Source organism: Kogia breviceps, chromosome 4, assembly GCF_026419965.1.
Source record: "Kogia breviceps isolate mKogBre1 chromosome 4, mKogBre1 haplotype 1, whole genome shotgun sequence".
Classification (NCBI taxonomy): Eukaryota; Metazoa; Chordata; class Mammalia; order Artiodactyla; family Physeteridae; genus Kogia; species Kogia breviceps.
Window position 1 is genome coordinate 149,035,414 of NC_081313.1, and position 7,581 is coordinate 149,042,994.

Sequence of the window (7,581 nt, forward strand, 5' to 3'; positions counted from 1 at the left end):
CAGAATTAAATTCTGGGTCTGAAAATATTTTGTGAAATGTAATATAGTGGTATTATTATTATTAATTTATCACTAGACAACCACTGACATAAAGCTTAATGTCAAGTTCTAAATGAGTAAAATCAATGCTTAAGTGTAGAGGAAATTTGAATAGAAGGCTAAATTTGAATAGAGGAAACTGAATAGAGGTAATGATTCTCGTGACATGATGAATTGTTGTGCCCAGGCATGGTTCCACTGAGCCTCCTGTAGCTTTGATTCCCTGTGACAATATGACACCTTTGACTCATACATTGCCTTGTATGCACTCCATACACAAATTCTCATACTCACTAAGAATGTGGGGAACGTTATATAAAACTATGGAATAAAAATTTTATAGAAATTGACTCTTTCATACTTTATGAACCCCTCTTCATCTTAACTGCAAGGTAGAGCTACCTCCTCTCCCTACAGGATGTCTTTGGTCTGCTCTCCCCACCATTGCTCCCCTTCTGCCAGGCATTCCTCTGTTACAGCTGGACTTTTTTCCAGCACAAATCATTATAAAGAATGACTAAAATCATAAAGAATGATTAAAAAGTCATTCTCAAACATTAGTTTCTCCGAAGCTGTAACTCTCCAGAGCTATGTTTATAGTTTACCAAAAGACTGGCTGACTTATTCAAATAACTAATTTGATTATTTTCCCCACCACCCAATCATGTGACTGATTTGTCAAGCGTATTAACTAACTAAACTAGTTATCCTAGCATGATGGAAAGGCCCTGAAGGAAGGGAACTAGGAGGAGGGTGATATGTGGGGCTGGCTGGGAACAGGAAGTAAAATAGCTTCATCAGCAAGCAGAAGGAACTGAGCTAATTTACAGCGGTGATTTGACACTTATTGTCCCAAAGGGCAGAGAAACTGGGAACACTGGGATTTATTAAATCTGTCTGCTCTCCAAGAACCAACCCCTCCATGCATGTTTTCTGTGTGCTTCTGGGGTCTTCTGTGGATTTACTCTTTTATTATAACAGGGAAGGATGGAGGTGGTCGACATATAAACACATACATGTATATATGTCTGTATAAAAAAACATATTCTACAAATCTACAAGTTCTAAACATTTACCTATATGGTAAATTTTTACTCCTTTACTCCTTGACTCTGTAACTGTGTGTATTCCAAAGAACCCAATAATTATTTTGATAAATCTCTTAGCCAATTGATTCAAGCTAGCCTGATTTTCTCTGATATTGCATGGCTGATTGCAGGGACTCAATTTGTATTCATTTATCTATTATTATTAGTTTTCTGTTTCAGCCTTGACATGCCTCTGTAAGAGCATTAAAAACACAGTCATATATACACAGTCTAATAAATTAGGAGTTCATGATACTTGCTCAATTTCCCCCTAGTTAGGTTTTGAAACTAAAGTATAAATCCTAAATAACTAAATAAATAACTAAATAAAGCAAAATTGTTCTCCCTGTCAGTTTCTTAAATTAGTAATAAACTTTCAGTTGATCAATGCACCTAAACAATTTTTCAACTATCTAGGACAATGGATTCTTTCTTTTTCATACATAAAATTCTTTTTTGTGTGTGTGTGTGGTACGCGGGCCTCTCACTGTTGTGGCCTCTCCCATTGCGGAGCGCAGGCTCCGGACGCGCAGGCCCAGCGGCCATGGCTCACGGGCCCAGCCGCTCCGCAGCATGCGGGATCTTCCCGGACCGGGGCACGAACCCGTGTCCCCTGCATCGGCAGGCAGACTCTCAACCACTGCGCCACCAGGGAAGCCCCTACATAAAATTCTTGATAAAACAATGTCTGAATACTTCTGCCCCATTTTCAGTAGGTCTAAGGGGAAAAAAAAGTGATTCTTTCCAAGTGCGATGGGACTGATTATACCTCAGTTGTTTTTTAGTTACATAATAATTCTTGGGAACAGAGGAAGGAAGCAAATGATCCATCAGTATTTATGTTTATAGAACAAAAATGGATTGAATCCTTGATTTTACTTACATGAAGTAATAAATTCTTTCCATATCAAGGGACAAATTTTCATGGGTCTCATTTTCTGTCTGGACCCTATGGGAGATTATAGAGTTTGCTGTGATGTATACCTACAGCACACCTCAGTGTATGTGCCAATGACCCTGTGGGTTTAGAAGTTTCACCAGAGCTTGGGGCTGTTGAGAAACCCAGACCACCATCAGGGTCTCTCTCAGTCTTTCCTCAGGAGAGCTGCATTTTACTGTCATTGCCATATGCTCCTCTGCACAAATATCATGGTGCCTTTCATTTATAGAGGAATGGGCCAAGACCAGGAGAAGTGCCTTCATTTCCTCCTGCATCTGGAATTGCACCTGGCTGGACCACCTGTGTGCACACAGGAGGGAAGAAGAGATCACACAATCCCACGGAAATCCTCTCATTAGATCCACACATTTTGACATTTGATTTTTAATGATAGCTGGTGGCATACAAGTATGCCATGGTGAGTAGATTTCTGGATTTAGGAGCTGTGATATTGCGACGTGTAAGAAATATATGTTTGGTCATTCAGATGACCAAACATATATTTCTCACATATGTTGGTCTTCATACAGAGTTCCTGGCTCACAGCTCCCAAACCCTTTGAATTTCCTAAGTGTTGAGAGTGATAAAGATGTCTTTTGTTATATTAACAAGGTGAGTTTGGAAAGCACCTAAGGATGGGGACTGTTGCCGATGGACAACCATGTGATTAGAGGGTTGGAATTTTCAGTGTCACCTCTAGACCTCTGGGGAGGGGAGAGGGGATAGAGGTTGAATCAATAGCCAATAGACAATGATGTAATCAATCAATCATATCTATGAATGAAGCCTCCATAAAACCCCAAAAGGACAGGACTGGGAGAGCTTCCGGATCAGTGAACACATAGAGATACAGGGAGAATGCCCTTCCAACATGCCTTGCCCTATGCACATCTTTCACCTGGCTGTTCCTGAGTTATATCCTTTTAAAATATACTGGTGGGGACTTCCCTGGTGGCGCAGTGGTTGAGAGTCCACCTGCCGATGCAGGGGACACAGGTTTGTGCCCTGGTCCGGGAAGATCCCACATGCCGCGGAGCGGCTGGGCCCGTGAACCATGGCCGCTGAGCCTGCACGTCCGGAGCCTGTGCTCCGCAACGGGAGAGGCCCGCGTACCGAAAAAAAAAATTACTGGTGGTCTAGTAAGTAAAATGTTTTTCCATGTTCTATGGGTCACTCTAACAAATTAATCTAACCTGAGGAGGGGGTCATGGGAACTTCTAATTTATAGCCAGTTGCTCAGAAGCACAGGTAACAACCTGGACTTGTGGCTGGAATCTGAAGTCCAAGTAGGAGATTGATGGAACCTCCAGTCTGTAGCCAATTGGTCAGAAGCACAGGTGACAGCTTGGGCTTGCAACTGGCTTCTGAAGTGGTTAGGGGGTTGAGGAAATCTTATAGGACTGAACACTTAAACGTTGGAATCTGATACTTCCTCTGGGTAGTTAGTGTCAGAATTGAGTTGTACTCTTAGACACACTGCTGCTGTCCATGGTTTGTTGGTGTGGGGACCCTCCCCATCCCCCATGTTGGAAACTGGGTCTCAGAACCTCCAAAAAGGGAGCTCTACTCATAAGTCTGCACTTCTTTGTTGCTTTGTTAAGTTTAAAAAAAATAGGAAATGCATCAAAGAAATAGAAAATGAGAAACATCCTCCTTGCTCTTGGAAAGTTTATGGATATGACTGATATACCAAGACACAAATTTATAGACAAATACATACATAAAACTCATATTTTAATCACAAGAGGGCAATAAATTTACCAATGCAAAATAATTTCTTTGATTTGTTGTTTGAGTGTGGGCATTCCTGAGGTGGAATGGTGCATTTGGGGGCAACAGTGCTCACACCTTGACCAGTGTCTACAGGGAAAATAAAGTTTACCTTTTGGTACACTGTTAGCACACACTTTCCTAAATACACAAATTAAATGTTTTACAAATCAATAGTCTTCATGCAGGTGATCTGCTCTGCTGTCTCCAACTCATGCAAAATCATATCTGAAAAACTGTGAGTTGTCAGTCATTGGATTCATTTTCTGACCTTTCCATGAGTCATTGCCCACGTGTGTGGGGAGAGCTCAGATCTCTCCAGTTTAGCACTTGTTACCGCCTTTCAGTTTTTCTAACTTTGAGCAATGAAGAGGAAGTGTTTCCCCAAGGCTGAGAAGACTTGTACTACCACATTAAGCAATTAATTGTTCATTCTTTTTTAAAAAAGATTTATTTATTATTTATTTAATTAATTTATTTTTGGCTGTGTCAGGTCTTAGTTGTGGCACGCGGGATCTTCGTTGAGGCATGCAGGATCTTTTGTTGGGGCGCACGAGCTCTTCATTGTGGTGCATGGGTTTCTCTTTAGTTGCAGCGTGCAGGCTTCTCTCTAGTTGTGGCACGCAGGCTCCAGGGCGCGTGGGCTCTGCAGTTTGTGGCATGCGGGCTCTAGTTGAGGTGCACGAGCTCGGTAGTTGTGGTGTGCAGGCCTAGCTGCCCTGTGGCATGTGGGATCCCAGTTCCCCAACCAGGGATCGAACCTATGTCCCCTGCATTGCAGGCAGATTCTTTACCACTGGACCACCAGGGAAGTCCCTAATTGTTCATTCTTTGAGCTTCCAAGCTGTGCCCATGTGTATAAGATGAAAGAATGGTTATTGCCTGATCTCTCCCCTCACCAAGAGAGTGATGACAGATCCACATGACATACAGTAAAATTCATTGTGTGCAAGAACAAGTACCCAATTAAATTAAACATGAAGATTTTCACAGGGGCTATAGAAGGTACTTATGAAGTGTAAACTGCAGGTGGAGAAGTGGAAAGGGTGGGGAGACTGTTAATACTGGAACAGTATGCTGAGAAGGACCTCAAACAGAGGAAAGAAAACTGATTATATTCCTTCCAAAGTTTTAATTTAAGGGGAGAAGCTATTTGTCCCTTCGCAGAGCCGTTTAGAAAGTGAAGGTACACTGTATCCCATCTGAGAGACAGGTTTCTTCCATGGATAGAGGTGTGTACTAGAAGCATGGCTTGAGGGCATTCTGTCCCAGATCCCCAGTGGTTAAGACAAGTGCTCCAGTCTTGTTCCAAGAGGAGAAAAGGGGCAACACCTTGGTTAAAACCTGGCAAGCTGTGAGTTATTAGCAAGAACGTTTTCTTTCAATTGTCTCAAACCTTCCCCATGAAGAAGCCGTTCTCACCTCCACATCAAAGTTGTGAAAACGAGTCAGGAGATTGGAACTCCAGTTCTTTTGAAAACCAGACTCACGCCCTTTCACTGCATTTGGCTCATTTTCAGCTCCTCATTCTCAATTTTCTCGTATTTCATGGGATTTACAGTTTTAAGACTGTGAAATTGTGCAGCAGTTTGTTTTAAAACACTGGTGTTATTATGGAGACTGAAAATTCCTTTCAGTCTTTTTTTCCTTCCTAACTTCCTGTCTTTCTTCCTACTTTTCTCCCTTTCAGTTTGATAATTACCCCCCCTGCAAAAAAAATCTTAAGGGGGATGAGGCAATGATTTTTGTAAAGAAGGAATAACAAAATTAAAAAGATATAAAAGATTTTTTTTAAAGACAGAAAATCCTTCATAGGGAAATTTCCTAAATATTATCTTATATGCATACATGTATATGTATTCTTTTCTAATTTCTTAATGACTCATGATTATTGATTACTATTTTACAAACAAAGGATAGGTAAACATTAAAGTCTCCCTTAAACTCCATCTCATGCTCTAGAAATGAGTCTTTTTGACAGTTCAGTCTATATACTTCTAGATATTGTTTCTATTTTAATATAAGTATTCATATAGAGAGAGATTCTGTGACCAAAAACATGGGTTATCACGTTTTTATCACACTACATAAAATCTCACTATATATTATATTTTGCCTTCTCCTTGTTTGAAATTAATAAGATTTTGGGAAAATTTTCCAAGTGAAGCCACGTAACATATACTATTTTCATTTAGTCACTGTTTGTTTCCAGCTCATAAGGCATATTTATGAAATCGTTTATAAAATCATTTCAATATCTTTGAACATATATATTGTTTCTGAGTATTATCCATTTCAATCAATGCTATAATGAAGATTATGGAGGATTTATATTACATGTTGTACAATAATAAATGCAGGAAATAGTTCAATATGCAGAATTAATGGGTCAAAAAAAACCATGTAATTTAAACACATAACTTAAACATGTAATTTTATGGAAGATAGATGTTTCTTTTGTTAAAATAACATGAAGAATTTCAAAATATATGTTATTTGCAATTAGTTATCTTTTCAAAGATCCTGTCGAAGATACGATACCAATTTAAATTCCTATGAAAAATTAATGGGCTCATTTCCCCACACTTTTCCAAGATCTGTATATATCATACCTTTAAATACTTACATATCTAAAAAAGCAAATATCTTTATCTTTACATTTTAATTTTATATACTCAATCATCAGTGAGAACAATTCTGATGTTTTTAAGTCACATTGTTGTAAATAATTGTTTTTCTGTGAACTGCTCTTCAGCATTACCTTCTTTTATTTTGTTACACCTTTTCTTGCCATTTTTGAAAAAATATTAAACAAGGTAGCCTTTCAATTTTCATGTTGAATTTCTCTAGTACTGACATTATTCTTTAGACTTTGTTAGTCATCTTTCTATAGTATAGATTTGAAAAACAATATGGAATCAAATTTATTTATATTTTGCATCATAGCTTTCAAAAATTGCAACTTGCCTAGCGAGATCTACCTAAATCCAAGATGATGAGGAAAAAAGAGAGAGAAAGAGAGAGAAAGGTGTGTTGAACAATGATCATGCTTTCTTATAGTGGCTGTATTTTTTAATGTTTTTAAGTATTTGATTTGTAATTAGTTTTGGTGAATGGAGTAATTTAGGGATCCACACTCCCCAACCCCAAATGCCTTGTCAATGGTCATGTTTTAGTTATTATATTTTTAGTGTATGTTTGGATATATGTTAAGGATAATTTCTCCTCATTAGACTTTTTTTTTTCCTTCAGAATTTTCCTGCCTAGTCTCATGGGCTTATTTTCCCATTCCATTTGTATGTCATATAAGTTTTATGCAACATACATATAAACTTTTATATTTACCAACTTTCTTTCATATTAATAAAATTTTAAAACATATCTGTAAAGTAGTTTGACTATTATCATTTTAGATAAGAAAACTATGCAAACGTTAGTGAGCTTTCTAAGATCTTATGATGTATCTTGTTGGCTAAGGGATTGTGACAGGGGAGATTGGGACTGTAGCCCAAGATGTTTTCAATCTACTCCACTGTAACTGCCTGTAAGACTTGTGGTTTGTGTCCTCAAACATAATTTGCTTTGAATGTGATATGTTCTTGGAATTGCAATTTAATAGAGGTTTCTGAACATATATGTGAATTATTGCATCCAGGTTGTATTATCCGTTGTAAAATTTTATGATTTTTTTCCCCTCAAGCAGTATATAGTATTTTGGAAGAAAAAAAAATTCTTTTGTACCAG